Genomic DNA, 16,709 nt, shown 5'->3' with positions numbered 1-16,709 from the left:
TAATATTAAAGCAATTCACTAAACTGATGAGAAATTCAGTTTAAGTGTTGCAGGTATTGGGCTATGGTCTTTTCTTTCATGTAATTAACAAGAGTCCATGAGCTAGTGACGTATGGGATATACATTCCTACCAGGAGGGGCAAAGTTTCCCAAACCTTAAAATGCCTATAAATACACCCCTCACCACACCCACAAATCAGTTTTACAAACTTTGCCTCCAAGGGAGGTGGTGAAGTAAGTTTGTGCTAGATTCTACGTTGATATGCGCTCCGCAGCAAGTTGGAGCCCGGTTTTCCTCTCAGCGTGCAGTGAATGTCAGAGGGATGTGAGGAGAGTATTGCCTATTGAATGCAGTGATCTCCTTCTACGGGGTCTATTTCATAAGGTTCTCTGTTATCGGTCGTAGAGATTCATCTCTTACCTCCCTTTTCAGATCGACGATATACTCTTATATTTACCATTTCCTCTACTGATTCTCGTTTCAGTACTGGTTTGGCTTTCTACAAACATGTAGATGAGTGTCCTGGGGTAAGTAAGTCTTATTTTCTGTGACACTCTAAGCTATGGTTGGGCACTTTATTTATAAAGTTCTAAATATATGTATTCAAACATTTATTTGCCTTGACTCAGAATGTTCAACTTTCCTTATTTCCAGACAGTCAGTTTCATATTTGGGATTATGCTTTAAATTATCATATTTTTTCTTACCTCAAAAATTTGACTTTTTTCCCTGTGGGCTGTTAGGCTCGCGGGGGCTGAAAATGCTTCATTTTATTGTGTCATTCTTGGCGCGGACTTTTTTGGCGCAAAAATTCTTTTCCGTTTCCGGCGTCATACGTGTCGCCGGAAGTTGCGTCATTTTTGACGTTATTTTGTGGTTCCTTCATTATGTCCTAATCCTAAGAATTCTAAGGAGAAATCATTGCATTCTTTGGATGTTGTTAGAGCTTTGAAATATTATGTTGAAGCTACGAAATCTTTCCGTAAGACTTCTAGTCTATTTGTTATCTTTTCCGGTTCTAGGAAAGGCCAGAAAGCTTCTGCCATTTCTTTGGCATCTTGGTTGAAATCTTTAATTCATCTTGCCTATATTGAGTCGGGTAAAATTCCGCCTCAAAGAATTACAGCTCATTCTACTAGGTCAGTATCTACTTCCTGGGCGTTTAGGAATGAAGCTTCGGTTGACCAGATCTGCAAAGCAGCAACTTGGTCCTCTTTGCATACTTTTACTAAATTCTACCATTTTGATGTATTTTCTTCTTCTGAAGCAGTTTTTGGTAGAAAAGTTCTTCAGGCAGCGGTTTCAGTTTGAATCTTCTGCTTATGTTTTTTGTTAAACTTTATTTTGGGTGTGGATTATTTTCAGCAGGAATTGGCTGTCTTTATTTTATCCCTCCCTCTCTAGTGACTCTTGTGTGGAAAGATCCACATCTTGGGTAGTCATTATCCCATACGTCACTAGCTCATGGACTCTTGTTAATTACATGAAAGAAAACATAATTTATGTAAGAACTTACCTGATAAATTCATTTCTTTCATATTAACAAGAGTCCATGAGGCCCACCCTTTTTTGTGGTGGTTATGATTTTTTTGTATAAAGCACAATTATTCCAATTCCTTATTTTATATGCTTCACACTTTTTTTCTTATCACCCCACTTCTTGGCTATTCGTTAAACTGATTTGTGGGTGTGGTGAGGGGTGTATTTATAGGCATTTTAAGGTTTGGGAAACTTTGCCCCTCCTGGTAGGAATGTATATCCCATACGTCACTAGCTCATGGACTCTTGTTAATATGAAAGAAATGAATTTATCAGGTAAGTTCTTACATAAATTATGTTTTTGTTCTCCATCCATATACAGATAAATGGCATCGCCTGCTGAGATTATCAGATCTGACACGATTGTCGGTGGGGATCAGTTTGTGAGTATATTTCCAGCTTCTTTCACCAATATCTTCTGTGTCGGTGGTACTAGGCCATTGTGGCACCTCTGTTTTTTTCTCTGCCTATCACCAAGTATCAGGATTTGACCGTCCTTTGACAGAGAGCTGCCTTTCATCCTGGATTATATGGACTTTCTCTGTTCACTTTGTCTATGCTGTTTTGTGTAACTTTTAGGATTAAGTGGGAAGCGCCCCCTATGGGATTTGATGTGTTTAGGCACATCTTCTCCCATATTTCTTCTTTTATTGCTCCAATGTTACGGTTGAAAGATCAACTCAGGAAAGAGTTCCCTAATTCCCAGCAACAGGGTGGAGTTCCTGGGCACGATAATAGACTATGTCCATGAAAATATTTCTCACAGATCAACGATGCAGGAAGATTGCGTCCACCTGTCTTGCCCTTCAGTCTTACTCAAGCCCTTCGGTGGCTCAGTGTATGGAGATAATCGGGCTCATGGTTTCCAGCATAGACGTCATCCCTTTCGCCAGGTTCCATCTCAGACCTCTTCAATTGTGCATGTTGAGACAGTGGAACAGCGATCATTCAGATCTATCACAGCGGATATCCATGGATACACGGACGAGGGACTCCCTATCTTGGTGGATCTGTCCGGAGCTTCTGTCCCTGGGGACATCCTTCCTGAGACCGTCCTGGGACATTGTGACCACGGACGCAAGTCTGGCAGGATGGGGAGCTGTTTGGGGTGCCAGATTGGCATAAGGAAATTGGACCCGGGAGGAGTCTCTCCTTCCGATAAATATTCTGGAACTTCGAGCAATCTACAATGGGCATGGCCTCCTCTTGGGTCGTTCAGCTTCATCATATTCCAGACCGACAACATTACCTTGGTGGCTTACATCAACCACCAGGGGGGAACGAGGAGCTCCCTAGCAATAAGGGAGGTGTCTCGGATTTTGGAGTGGGCGGAGTCCCACAGCTGCTCGCTCTCAGCGATCCACATTCCAGGTGTGGACAACTGGGAAGCGGACTTTATCAGCAGGCAATCCTTCCATCCAGGGGAATGGTCTCTTCACTCCGAAGTGTTTGCGGAGATTTGTCTCAGATGGGGAATGCCGGAGATAGATCTCATGGTGTCCAGTCTCAATTGCAAGCTACCCGATACGGGTCGAGGGATCCCCAGGCAGAGCTGATAGATGCCTTAGTGGTGCCTTGGGGATTCAGCCTAGCTTACATTTTTCCACCGTTACCACTTCTACCTCGTGTAGTGGCACGCATCAAGCAGGAGCAAGCTTCAGCCATCCTGATTGCTCCTTTGTGACCGCGGAGGACGTGGTTTACGGATCTGGTGGGAATGTCATCCTCTCCACCATGGAGGTTACCCTGTCGCAGGGATCTGCTGGAACAGGGTCCCTTTCAACATTAAAATCTTGTTTCTCTAAGGCTGACTGCGTGAAGATTGAATACTTAGTTTTAGCCAAGAGAGGGTTTTCTGAAAGTGTGATTGACACTAGTTTAGGCAAGAAAGCCAGTCACTTGGCGCATCTACCATAAGGTGTGGAGTACTTTACTTGTCCTGGTGTGAGAAACATGGATATCCTTGGCACAAGGTGAAGGTATCCATGATTCTGTCTTTTCTCCAAGAAGATTTGGAGAAGGGTCTTGCCACCAGTTCCTTAACCCTTTAAGGACACAGCTTTCAGTTTGCGCAATAGTTTTATGACGGAAAAATTCCGTCATATGTCCTTAAGAGGTTAAAGGGACAGATTTCGGCTTTATCAGTCTTGTTGCACAGGAGACTCGCTGAGCTTCCTGACATTCAATCTTTTGTTCAGGCTTTGTCTAGAATCAGGCTCGTCCTTAGGCAGTCTGCTCACCCATGGTGCTTAAACTTGGTCCTGAAGGTATTGCAGAGGGTTTCGTTTAGATTTTGTCCTGGAAGGTACTCTTTCTGTTGGCCAATGCATCGGCACGCAGAGTATCTGAGCTGGCTGCCATGCAATTTAAACCTCCTTATCTGATCTTTCATGCGACTAAGGCTGTTCTTCGCACTGGTTTGGGGTTTCTTCCCAAGTTGGTGTCTAACCGTAACATCAATCAGGAAATAATTGTTCCTTCTTTGTGTCCTAACCCTTCTTCTTCTAAGGAAAGGTTACTTCATAATCTGGATGTGGTTTGGGCCTTAAAGTTCTATATTCAGGCTACGAAGGATTTCAGACAGTCTACATCTCTTTTTGTGGTGTATTCCGGGAAGTGCAAGGGGCAGAGGGCCTCTTCTACTTCTTTGTCCTTTTGGGTGAGGAGCATGATTCGTTTGGCCTATGAGACAGCGGGACATAAGCCTCCTCAGAGGATCACGGCTGATTCAGCTAGAGCTGTGGCTTCGTCTTGGGCCTTCAAGAATGAGGCCTCTATGGAGCAGATTTGTAAGGCGGCTATCTGGTCCTTACACACTTTTACAAAGTTTTATAAATTTGACGTTTTTGCTTCTGCGGAAGCTGTTTTGGGGAGAAAGGTTTTGCAGGCTGTTGTGCCCTCCAATTAGGGTCCGCATTTTTATCCTCCCGGTTTCATTCAGTGTCCTCTAAAGCTTGGGTATGTGTTTCCCAAAAGTAATGAATGAAGCCGTAGACTCTCCTCCCCTTTAGATGGAAAAAATAAATTATGCATACTAGGGCTGAAACAACTAATCAACGATTTTCATTATCGATTAGTTGGTCAGTCGATTAGTTGGGCTGCTTGCAGCGTGCATGTGTGTAGAATGAGGAAGAGAGGAATATGCGCCGTGGGATAGTTCACTTTGCTCACGCTGCGCTGTTCTAAGGTAGGTCTCCCACCGGTTATTTAACTTAGTTTACTTGCTTAATACACATGCAGGCTGCAGCGTGTCAGATCGGTCCTGTAAGAGTGCAGCCTTTTGTTGGGAAGGGCTGTGTAGATTGGGCATCAGTGACTTATCCTGCACACTCAAGCCGTCTTAGATCACACTCAGCCCGCAGGGCGGCTCAGGATGCTTATAGTGCTTGCTAGCACACAGCAGCGAGACTTGGGAGTGCTGTCAAGGTAAAGAACTGTGTGAGGGAACGGCACACGCTGTGTTAAAAGCTTAGGCCTAAACATAGGAAAAAGTTTGCAAACTTATGTGCTAACTTAGTGACCAACATCTGCAGGTACCATGTTTATTTTTCTCTCAGAAATATAACATGGTGCCTGCAGATGCCGGTCACTAAGTTAGCACATAAGTTTGCAACATTTTTCCTATGTTTAGGCCTAAGCTTTTAACACAGTGTGTGCCTTTCTCTCTCACACAGCTCTTTAAAGTAGGAAGCTAAAAAGTAAATAAAAAAAAATAATTCCAGCGCTTAGGAAGTTACCTTTTTTGTTTAAAATAAAATTAATATATATTGGGCTTGGCTGAATGGCTTGCAGATCCTGCAATAAATTTAAACAAAAATAATATTCCCTCCCTGGTAGTCTAGCGGGGGAGCATTTGGTCTGCACATTTGTCTGGTACTCTACAGACCAACCATACTAATTGCTACTCCAATTTCCAGCTCTCACAGAGACACATACACAGAAATCATGTCCATTCCATTTTCTGTCCCACATCTGTTAGGGGAGAAAATCTCCCTGATTGAGCCAGATAATCATATTTGTTTTAAAGCACCAAATAAATTGCAATGTACTGTAAAAAGTAGTAATTTCCCATGTATTTCCAATTACTAATACCACCTGCAGAGTTTAACATGTAAGGAAGGAAGATTATACATTAGGTTTATATTTGTATATAGCAGTTCCTGTTAATTATACTTACAACCCAATAAAATGTGCTTAGCTTTTAGAAAGACCAAGAATCCTTAATTTATTTCTCACTGTTTACTTGCAGAGACCAATACTTAGAGTAGAGAAAATCAGAAAATTGAAAAAGAACATTTTAGTACCTCTCTGTTTGTTACAACCCCACTGGGAGCATAATCATGATGACATCCCATATAAACCTAAACTATTTTTACAATAATTTTGGGAAAAATAAGTCATTTAGTTTTTCGTTTTCTGGAACCGGCAGCGGAGAGAGAAAGGTTGAAGTTGAAACCAGTCCACATCTGCTCTAATAATATTTCTCCAACATAGGTGTGTCCGGTCCACGGCGTCATCCTTACTTGTGGGATATTCTCTTCCCCAACAGGAAATGGCAAAGAGCCCAGCAAAGCTGGTCACATGATCCCTCCTAGGCTCCGCCTACCCCAGTCATTCTCTTTGCCGTTGTACAGGCAACATCTCCACGGAGATGGCTTAGAGTTTTTTAGTGTTTAACTGTAGTTTTTATTATTCAATCAAGAGTTTGTTATTTTAAAATAGTGCTGGTATGTACTATTTACTCTGAAACAGAAAAGAGATGAAGATTTCTGTTTGTAAGAGGAAAATGATTTTAGCAACCGTTACTAAAATCCATGGCTGTTCCACACAGGACTGTTGAGAGGAATTAACTTCAGTTGGGGGAACAGTGAGCAGTCTTTTGCTGCTTGAGGTATGACACATTCTAACAAGACGATGTAATGCTGGAAGCTGTCATTTTCCCTATGGGATCCGGTAAGCCATGTTTTTTCAGCAAGTAAATAAGGGCTTCACAAGGGCTTATTAAGACTGTAGACTTTTTCTGGGCTAAATCGATTCATATATTACACATATTTAGCCTTGAGGAATCATTTAATCTGGGTATTTTGATAAAATAATATCGGCAGGCACTGTTTTAGACACCTTATTCTTAGGGGCTTTCCCTAATCATAGGCAGAGCCTCATTTTCGCGCCGGTATTGCGCACTTGTTTTTGAGAGGCATGACATGCAGTCGCATGTATGAGGAGCTCTGATACATAGAAAAGACTTTCTGAAGGCATCATTTGGTATCGTATTCCCCTTTGGGCTTGGTTGGGTCTCAGCAAAGCAGATACCAGGGACTGTAAAGGGGTTAAAGTTAAAAACGGCTCCGGTTCCGTTATTTTAAGGGTTAAAGCTTCCAAGTTTGGTGTGCAATACTTTTAAGGCTTTAAGACACTGTGGTGAAATTTTGGTGCATTTTGAACAATTCCTTCATACTTTTTCGCAATTGCAGTAATAAAGTGTGTTCAGTTTAAAATTTAAAGTGACAGTAACGGTTTTATTTTAAAACGTTTTTTGTACTTTGTTATCAAGTTTATGCCTGTTTAACATGTCTGAACTACCAGATAGACTGTGTTCTGAATGTGGGGAAGCCAGGGTTCCTTCTCATTTAAATAAATGTGATTTATGTGACACTGAAAATGATGCCCAAGATGATTCCTCAAGTGAGGGGAGTAAGCATGGTACTGCATCATTCCCTCCTTCGTCTACACGAGTCTTGCCCACTCAGGAGGCCCCTAGTACATCTAGCGCGCCAATACTCCTTACTATGCAACAATTAACGGCTGTAATGGATAATTCTATCAAAAACATTTTAGCCAAAATGCCCACTTATCAGCGTAAGCGCGACTGCTCTGTTTTAGATACTGAAGAGCATGAGGACGCTGATGATAATGGTTCTGAAATGCCCCTACACCAGTCTGAGGGGGCCAGGGAGGTTTTGTCTGAGGGAGAAATTTCAGATTCAGGGAAAATTTCTCAACAAGCTGAACCCGATGTGATTACATTTAAATTTAAGTTGGAACATCTCCGCGCTCTGCTTAAGGAGGTATTATCCACTCTGGATGATTGTGAGAATTTGATCATTCCAGAGAAACTATGTAAAATGGACAAGTTCCTAGAGGTCCCGGGGCTCCCAGAAGCTTTTCCTATACCCAAGCGGGTGGCGGACATTGTAAACAAAGAATGGGAAAGGCCCGGCATACCTTTCGTCCCTCCCCCCATATTTAAAAAATTGTTTCCTATGGTCGACCCCAGAAAGGACTTATGGCAGACAGTCCCCAAGGTCGAGGGAAGCGGTTTCTACTTTAAACAAACGCACCACTATACCCATAGAAGATAGTTGTGCTTTCAAAGATCCTATGGATAAAAAATTAGAAGGTTTGCTTAAAAAGATGTTTGTTCAGCAAGGTTACCTTCTACAACCAATTTCATGCATTGTCCCTGTCACTACAGCCGCGTGTTTCTGGTTCGATGAACTAGTTAAGGCGATCGATAGTGATTCTCCTCCTTATGAGGAGATTATGGACAGAATCCGTGCTCTCAAATTGGCTAATTCTTTCACCCTAGACGCCACTTTGCAATTGGCTAGGTTAGCGGCGAAAAATTCTGGGTTTGCTATTGTGGCGCGCAGAGCGCTTTGGTTGAAATCTTGGTCAGCGGATGCGTCTTCCAAGAACAAACTACTTAACATTCCTTTCAAGGGGAAAACGCTGTTTGGCCCTGACTTGAAAGAGATTATCTCTGATATCACTGGGGGTAAGGGCCACGCCCTTCCTCAGGATAGGTCTTTCAAGGCCAAAAATAAACCTAATTTTCGTCCCTTTCGTAGAAACGGACCAGCCCCAAGTGCTACGTCCTCTAAGCAAGAGGGTAATACTTCTCAAGCCAAGCCAGCCTGGAGACCAATGCAAGGCTGGAACAAGGGAAAGCAGGCCAAGAAACCTGCCACTGCTACCAAGACAGCATGAAATGTTGGCCCCCGATCCGGGACCGGATCTGGTGGGGGGCAGACTCTCTCTCTTCGCTCAGGCTTGGGCAAGAGATGTTCTGGATCCTTGGGCACTAGAAATAGTCTCCCAAGGTTATCTTCTGGAATCCAAGGGGCTTCCCCCAAGGGGGAGGTTCCACAGGTCTCAATTGTCTTCAGACCACATAAAAAGACAGGCATTCTTACATTGTGTAGAAGACCTGCTAAAAATGGGAGTGATTCATCCTGTTCCATTAGGAGAACAAGGGATGGGGTTCTACTCCAATCTGTTCATAGTTCCCAAAAAAGAGGGAACGTTCAGGCCAATCTTAGATCTCAAGATCTTAAACAAGTTTCTCAAGGTTCCATCGTTCAAGATGGAAACCATTCGAACAATTCTTCCTTCCATCCAGGAAGGTCAATTCATGACCACGGTGGATTTAAAGGATGCGTATCTACATATTCCTATCCACAAGGAACATCATCGGTTCCTAAGGTTCGCATTCCTGGACAAGCATTACCAGTTCGTGGCGCTTCCCTTCGGATTAGCCACTGCTCCAAGGATTTTCACAAGGGTACTAGGGTCCCTTCTAGCGGTGCTAAGACCAAGGGGCATTGCAGTAGTACCTTACTTGGACGACATTCTGATTCAAGCGTCGTCCCTTCCTCAAGCAAAGGCTCACACGGACATAGTCCTGGCCTTTCTCAGATCTCACGGATGGAAAGTGAACGTGGAAAAGAGTTCTCTATCTCCGTCGACAAGGGTTCCCTTCTTGGGAACAATTATAGACTCCTTAGAAATGAGGATTTTTCTGACAGAGGCCAGAAAAACAAAACTTCTAAACTCTTGTCGGACACTTCATTCCGTTCCTCTTCCTTCCATAGCGCAGTGCATGGAAGTAATAGGTTTGATGGTAGCGGCAATGGACATAGTTCCTTTTGCGCGCATTCATCTAAGACCATTACAACTGTGCATGCTCAGTCAGTGGAATGGGGACTATACAGACTTGTCTCCGAAGATACAAGTAAATCAGAGGACCAGAGACTCACTCCGTTGGTGGCTGTCCCTGGACAACCTGTCACAAGGGATGACCTTCCGCAGACCAAAGTGGGTCATTGTCACGACCGACGCCAGTCTGATGGGCTGGGGCGCGGTCTGGGGATCCCTGAAAGCTCAGGGTCTTTGGTCTCGGGAAGAATCTCTTCTACCGATAAATATTCTGGAACTGAGAGCGATATTCAATGCTCTCAAGGCTTGGCCTCAGCTAGCGAAGGCCAAGTTCATACGGTTTCAATCAGACAACATGACGACTGTTGCGTACATCAACCATCAGGGGGGAACAAGGAGTTCCCTGGCGATGGAAGAAGTGACCAAAATCATTCAATGGGCGGAGACTCGCTCCTGCCACCTGTCTGCAATCCACATCCCAGGAGTGGAAAATTGGGAAGCGGATTTTCTGAGTCGTCAGACATTGCATCCGGGGGAGTGGGAACTCCATCCGGAAATCTTTGCCCAAATCACTCTACTGTGGGGCATTCCAGACATGGATCTGATGGCCTCGCGTCAGAACTTCAAGGTTCCTTGCTACGGGTCCAGATCCAGGGATCCCAAGGCGACTCTAGTAGATGCACTAGTAGCACCTTGGACCTTCAAACTAGCTTATGTATTCCCGCCGTTTCCTCTCATCCCCAGGCTGGTAGCCAGGATCCATCAGGAGAGGGCGTCGGTGATCTTGATAGCTCCTGCGTGGCCACGCAGGACTTGGTATGCAGATCTGGTGAATATGTCATCGGCTCCACCATGGAAGCTACCTTTGAGACGAGACCTTCTTGTTCAAGGTCCGTTCGAACATCCGAATCTGGTCTCACTCCAGCTGACTGCTTGGAGATTGAACGCTTGATTTTATCAAAACGAGGGTTCTCAGATTCTGTTATTGATGCTCTTGTTCAGGCCAGAAAGCCTGTAACTAGAAAAATTTACCACAAAATATGGAAAAAATATATCTGTTGGTGTGAATCTAAAGGATTCCCCTGGGACAAGGTAAAGATTCCTAAGATTCTATCTTTTCTCCAAGAAGGATTGGAGAAAGGGTTATCTGCAAGTTCCTTGAAGGGACAGATTTCTGCCTTGTCTGTGTTACTTCACAAAAAGCTGGCAGCTGTGCCAGATGTTCAAGCCTTTGTTCAGGCTCTGGTTAGAATCAAGCCTGTTTACAAACCTTTGACTCCTCCTTGGAGTCTCAACTTAGTTCTTTCAGTTCTTCAGGGGGTTCCGTTTGAACCCTTACATTCCGTTGATATTAAGTTATTATCTTGGAAAGTTTTGTTTTTGGTTGCAATTTCTTCTGCTAGAAGAGTTTCAGAATTATCTGCTCTGCAGTGTTCTCCTCCTTATCTGGTGTTCCATGCAGATAAGGTGGTTTTACGTACTAAACCTGGTTTTCTTCCAAAAGTTGTTTCTAACAAAAACATTAACCAGGAGATAGTCGTACCTTCTTTGTGTCCGAAACCTGTTTCGAAGAAGGAACGTTTGTTGCACAATTTGGATGTTGTTCGCGCTCTAAAATTCTATTTAGATGCTACAAAGGATTTTAGACAAACATCTTCCTTGTTTGTTGTTTATTCTGGTAAAAGGAGAGGTCAAAAAGCAACTTCTACCTCTCTCTCTTTTTGGATTAAAGCATCATCAGATTGGCTTACGAGACTGCCGGACGGCAGCCTCCTGAAAGAATCACAGCTCATTCCACTAGGGCTGTGGCTTCCACATGGGCCTTCAAGAACGAGGCTTCTGTTGATCAGATATGTAGGGCAGCGACTTGGTCTTCACTGCACACTTTTACCAAATTTTACAAGTTTGATACTTTTGCTTCTTCTGAGGCTGTTTTTGGGAGAAAGGTTTTGCAAGCCGTGGTGCCTTCCATTCAGGTGACCTGATTTGCTCCCTCCCTTCATCCGTGTCCTAAAGCTTTGGTATTGGTTCCCACAAGTAAGGATGACGCCGTGGACCGGACACACCTATGTTGGAGAAAACAGAATTTATGTTTACCTGATAAATTACTTTCTCCAACAGTGTGTCCGGTCCACGGCCCGCCCTGGTTTTTTAATCAGGTCTGATAATTTATTTTCTTTAACTACAGTCACCACGGTATCATATGGTTTCTCCTATGCAAATATTCCTCCTTAACGTCGGTCGAATGACTGGGGTAGGCGGAGCCTAGGAGGGATCATGTGACCAGCTTTGCTGGGCTCTTTGCCATTTCCTGTTGGGGAAGAGAATATCCCACAAGTAAGGATGACGCCGTGGACCGGACACACCGTTGGAGAAAGTAATTTATCAGGTAAACATAAATTCTGTTTTTTATTTATTTTTTGTGTTTTTATATAGTTTTTTTTTTAACCGATGAATCGATTAATCGAAAAAATAAATCGACCAACTAATAGATTATGAAAATAATTGTTAGTTGCAGCCCTAATGCTTACCTGATAATTTTATTTCCATCATGGGGAGGAGAGTCCACGGCTCCCGCCCGTAACTCCGGTGGGCGGACCTAAATTTTATTTATCTTCAGGCACCATTTATACCCTGATATTTCTCCTACTGTTCCTTGTTCCCTCGGCAGAATGACTGGGGGATGAGGGGAGTGGGGGAGGTATTTAAGCCGTGGATTGGGGTGTCTTTGCCTTCTCCTGGTGGCCAGGTTCTTAATTCCCAAAAGTAATGATTGAAGCCGTGGACTCTCCTTCCCACGATGGAAATAAAATAATCAGGTAAGCATAATTTATGTTTTCCATAGTGTAGCTGTGCCCCCACTCATTTTCCTACCCCCCTACCTCCTCCCAGGTCACTTTCCCAACTATTATCCCCCTCTCATTCCTTCCCATGCACTAAGATTCCTTTCTGTAGCATAGTGGCCCCACCCCCTCTTGTCCCTCTCACACCCCCTCCCGCCCTCCAGTGATGGGCCGCCCACCCGCCTCCCTGCTATCCCTCCCATGCCACCAACGATCTGCACCATCGCTGACCGGTTGCTTAGCAAAGGGTATTGCACGATGCCTGAACATCGAGGCATCGCTGCAATACCCAGAAAGCGGCTGGAAGGGATCACAATCGCTTCCAGTGCTTGAAACCCCAGAAGACGGGCCAGGCCGTCCTTGGCCGTTAATGACTGTTTTTTGTAGGACGTGCCTGACACGTCCTCGGTCGTTAAGGGGTTAAAGGGACAGTCTACTTGAACATTGTTATTGTTTAAAAACATAGATAATCCATTTATTTACCATTCCCCAGTTTTGCATAACCAACAAGGTTATATTAATATACTTCTTCTGTTAAGTGTGATCAGTCCACGGGTCATCATTACTTCTGGGATATTAACTGCTCCCCTACAGGAAGTGCAAGAGGATTCACCCAGCAGAGCTGCATATAGCTCCTCCCCTCTACGTCACTCCCAGTCATTCTCTTGCACCCAGCAACTAGATAGGTCGTGTGAGAGGACTATGGTGATTATACTTAGTTTTATATCTTCAATCAAAAGTTTGTTATTTTAAAATAGCACCGGAGTGTGTTATTACCTCTCTGGCAGAGTTTGAGGAAGAATCTACCAGAGTTTTGCTATGATTTTAGCCGGAGTAGTTAAGATCATATTGCTGTTCTCGGCCATCTGAGGAGTGAGGTAAACTTCAGATCAGGGGACAGCGGGCAGATGAATCTGCATAGAGGTATGTAGCAGTTTTTATTTTCTGACAATGGAATTGATGAGAAAATCCTGCCATACCGATATAATGTCATGTATGTATACTTTACACTTCAGTATTCTGGGAGAATGGTACTTCACTAGAATTACACTGTAAGAAAGACATAAAGCTGTTTAATAACTAGAGATTATGTTTAACGTTTTTGCTGGAATGTAAAATCGTTTTCATTTGCTGAGGTACTGTGTGAATAAATGTTTGGGCACTATTTTTCCACTTGGCAGTTGCTTAAATCTGTTTTTTCTGTCAGTTTCTGTTCTCCCTCACTGCTGTGTGTGTGGGGGAGGGGCGACCTACCGCCATACTACTCTGAATGCACCCGATCCCGTCTGATCTCGGAAGTTAAGCAGGGTCAGGCTTGGTCAGTACCTGGATGGGGGACCACCTTGGAACACCGGGTGCGGTAGGCTTCAGTCTAGTTTTCGTTCCTTTCATAATTTCAAAGCAGGAGCAGCATCAACTTCCTCTGCACCAAAACAGGAAGGAGCTGTTGCTCGCTACAGACAAGGCTGGAAACCTAACCAGTCCTGGAACAAGGGCAAGCAGACTAGGAAACCTGCTGCTGCCCCCAAAACAGCATGAATTGAGGGCCCCCGATCCGGGATCGGATCTAGTGGGGGGCAGACTTTCTCTCTTCGCCCAGGCTTGGGCAAGAGATGTTCAGGATCCCTGGGCGCTAGAGATAATATCTCAGGGATACCTTCTGGACTTCAAATACTCTCCTCCAAGAGAGAGATTTCATCTGTCAAGATTGTCAACAATCCAGACAAAGAAAGAGGCTTTTCTACGCTGCGTACAAGAGCTCTTGTTAATGGGAGTAATCCATCCAGTTCCACGATCGGAACAGGGACAGGGGTTTTACTCAAATCTGTTTGTGGTTCCCAAAAAAGAGGGAACTTTCAGACCAATCCTGGACTTAAAGATCCTAAACAAATTCCTAAGATTTCCATCGTTCAAGATGGAGACTATTCGGACAATTTTACCTATGATCCAAGAGGGTCAGTACATGACCACTGTAGATTTAAAAGATGCTTACCTGCACATACCGATTCACAAAGATCATTACCGGTACCTAAGGTTTGCCTTCCTAGACAGGCATTACCAGTTTGTGGCTCTTCCATTCGGATTGGCTACAGCGCCAAGAATCTTCACAAAGGTTCTGGGTGCTCTTCTGGCGGTACTAAGACCGCGGGGAATCTCGGTAGCTCCATACCTAGACGACATTCTGATACAAGCTTCAAGCTTTCAAACTGCCAAATCTCATACAGAGTTAGTGCTGGCATTTCTAAGGTCACATGGATGGAAGGTGAACGAAAAGAAAAGTTCACTCGTTCCACTCACAAGAGTTCCCTTCCTGGGGACTCTTATAGATTCTGTAGAAATGAAGATTTACCTGACAGAGGACAGGCTATCAAGACTTCAAAGTGCTTGCCGCACTCTTCATTCCATTCAACACCCGTCAGTGGCTCAATATATGGAGGTAATCGGCTTAATGGTAGCGGCAATGGACATAGTACCCTTTGCACGCTTACACCTCAGACCACTGCAACTGTGCATGCTAGGTCAGTGGAATGGGGATTACTCAGACGTATCCCCTTCTCTGAATCTGGATCAAGAGACCAGAAATTCTCTTCTATGGTGGCTTTCTCGGCCACACCTGTCCAGGGGGATGCCATTCAGCAGACCAGACTGGACAATTGTAACAACAGACGCCAGCCTTCTAGGTTGGGGTGCCGTCTGGAATTCCCTGAAGGCTCAGGGACTATGGAGTCAGGAGGAGAGTCTCCTGCCAATAAACATTCTGGAATTGAGAGCAGTTCTCAATGCCCTCCTGGCTTGGCCCCAGTTGACAACTCGGGGGTTCATCAGGTTTCAGTCGGACAACATCACGACTGTAGCTTACATCAACCATCAGGGAGGGACAAGAAGCTCCCTAGCTATGATGGAAGTATCAAAGATAATTCGCTGGGCAGAGTCTCACTCTTGCCACCTGTCAGCAATCCACATCCCGGGAGTGGAGAACTGGGAGGCGGATTTCTTAAGTCGTTAGACTTTTCATCCGTGGGAGTGGGAACTTCATCCGGAGGTCTTTGCCCAAATACTTCGACGTTGGGGCAAACCAGAGATAGATCTCATGGCGTCTCGACAGAACGCCAAGCTTCCTCGTTACGGGTCCAGATCCAGGGATCCAGGAGCAGTCCTGATAGATGCTCTGACAGCACCTTGGGACTTCAGGATGGCTTACGTGTTTCCACCCTTCCCGTTGCTTCCTCGATTGATAGCCAGAATCAAACAAGAGAGAGCATCAGTGATTCTAATAGCACCTGCGTGGCCACGCAGGACTTGGTATGCAGACCTGGTGGACATGTCATCCTGTCCGCCTTGGTCTCTACCTCTGAAACAGGACCTTCTGATACAGGGTCCCTTCAAACATCAAAATCTAACTTCTCTGAAGCTGACTGCTTGGAAATTGAACGCTTAATTTTATCAAGACGTGGGTTTTCTGAGTCAGTTATTAGTACCTTAATACAGACTAGGAAACCTGTTACCAGAAAGATTTACCATAAGATATGGCGTAAATACCTACATTGGTGTGAATCCAAAGGTTACTCTTGGAGTAAGGTTAGGATTCCTAGGATATTGTCTTTTCTACAAGAAGGTTTAGAAAAGGGTTTATCTGCTAGTTCATTAAAGGGACAGATCTCAGCTCTGTCCATTCTGTTACACAAACGTCTGTCAGAAGTTCCTGACGTCCAGGCTTTTTGTCAGGCTTTGGCCAGGATTAAGCCTGTGTTTAAAACTGTTGCTCCACCATGGAGTTTAAACCTTGTTCTTAATGTTTTACAGGGCGTTCCGTTTGAACCCCTTCATTCCATTGATATAAAGTTGTTATCTTGGAAAGTTCTATTTTTAATGGCTATTTCCTCGGCTCGAAGAGTCTCTGAATTATCAGCCTTACATTGTGATTCTCCTTATTTGATTTTTCATTCGGATAAGGTAGTCCTGCGTACTAAACCTGGGTTCTTACCTAAGGTAGTTACTAACAGGAATATCAATCAAGAGATTGTTGTTCCTTCTTTATGCCCAAATCCTTCTTCAAAGAAGGAACGTCTACTGCACAACCTGGATGTAGTCCGGGCTCTAAAATTTTACTTGCAGGCAACTAAGGAATTCCGACAAACGTCTTCTCTGTTTGTCATTTACTCTGGGCAGAGGAGAGGTCAAAAAGCTTCCGCTACCTCTCTTTCTTTTTGGCTTCGTAGCATAATTCGTTTAGCTTATGAGACTGCTGGACAGCAGCCCCCTGAAAGAATTACAGCTCATTCTACTAGAGCTGTGGCTTCCACTTGGGCCTTCAAGAATGAGGCCTCTGTTGAACAGATTTGCAAGGCTGCAACTTGGTCTTCGCTTCATACTTTTTCCAAATTTTA

General features: G+C 44.2%; 1 protein-coding gene and 1 non-coding gene across 4 annotated transcripts in view; both read left to right on the top strand.

Moving 5' to 3' along the window:
• HACD4 (3-hydroxyacyl-CoA dehydratase 4) overlaps positions 1-16,709 on the top strand; it is a 535,032-nt gene that overhangs the window by 247,685 nt on the left and 270,638 nt on the right. The window lies entirely within an intron of this gene.
• Positions 13,570-13,688, top strand: LOC128651148 (5S ribosomal RNA). Its single transcript, XR_008401083.1, has one exon. It is a non-coding gene; the product is annotated as a 5S ribosomal RNA (ribosomal RNA).

The sequence above is a fragment of the Bombina bombina genome, chromosome 2 (assembly GCF_027579735.1).
Source record: "Bombina bombina isolate aBomBom1 chromosome 2, aBomBom1.pri, whole genome shotgun sequence".
Classification (NCBI taxonomy): Eukaryota; Metazoa; Chordata; class Amphibia; order Anura; family Bombinatoridae; genus Bombina; species Bombina bombina.
Note: the sequence above shows the minus strand (reverse complement) of the source record. Positions and strands in the feature narration are given on the sequence as shown.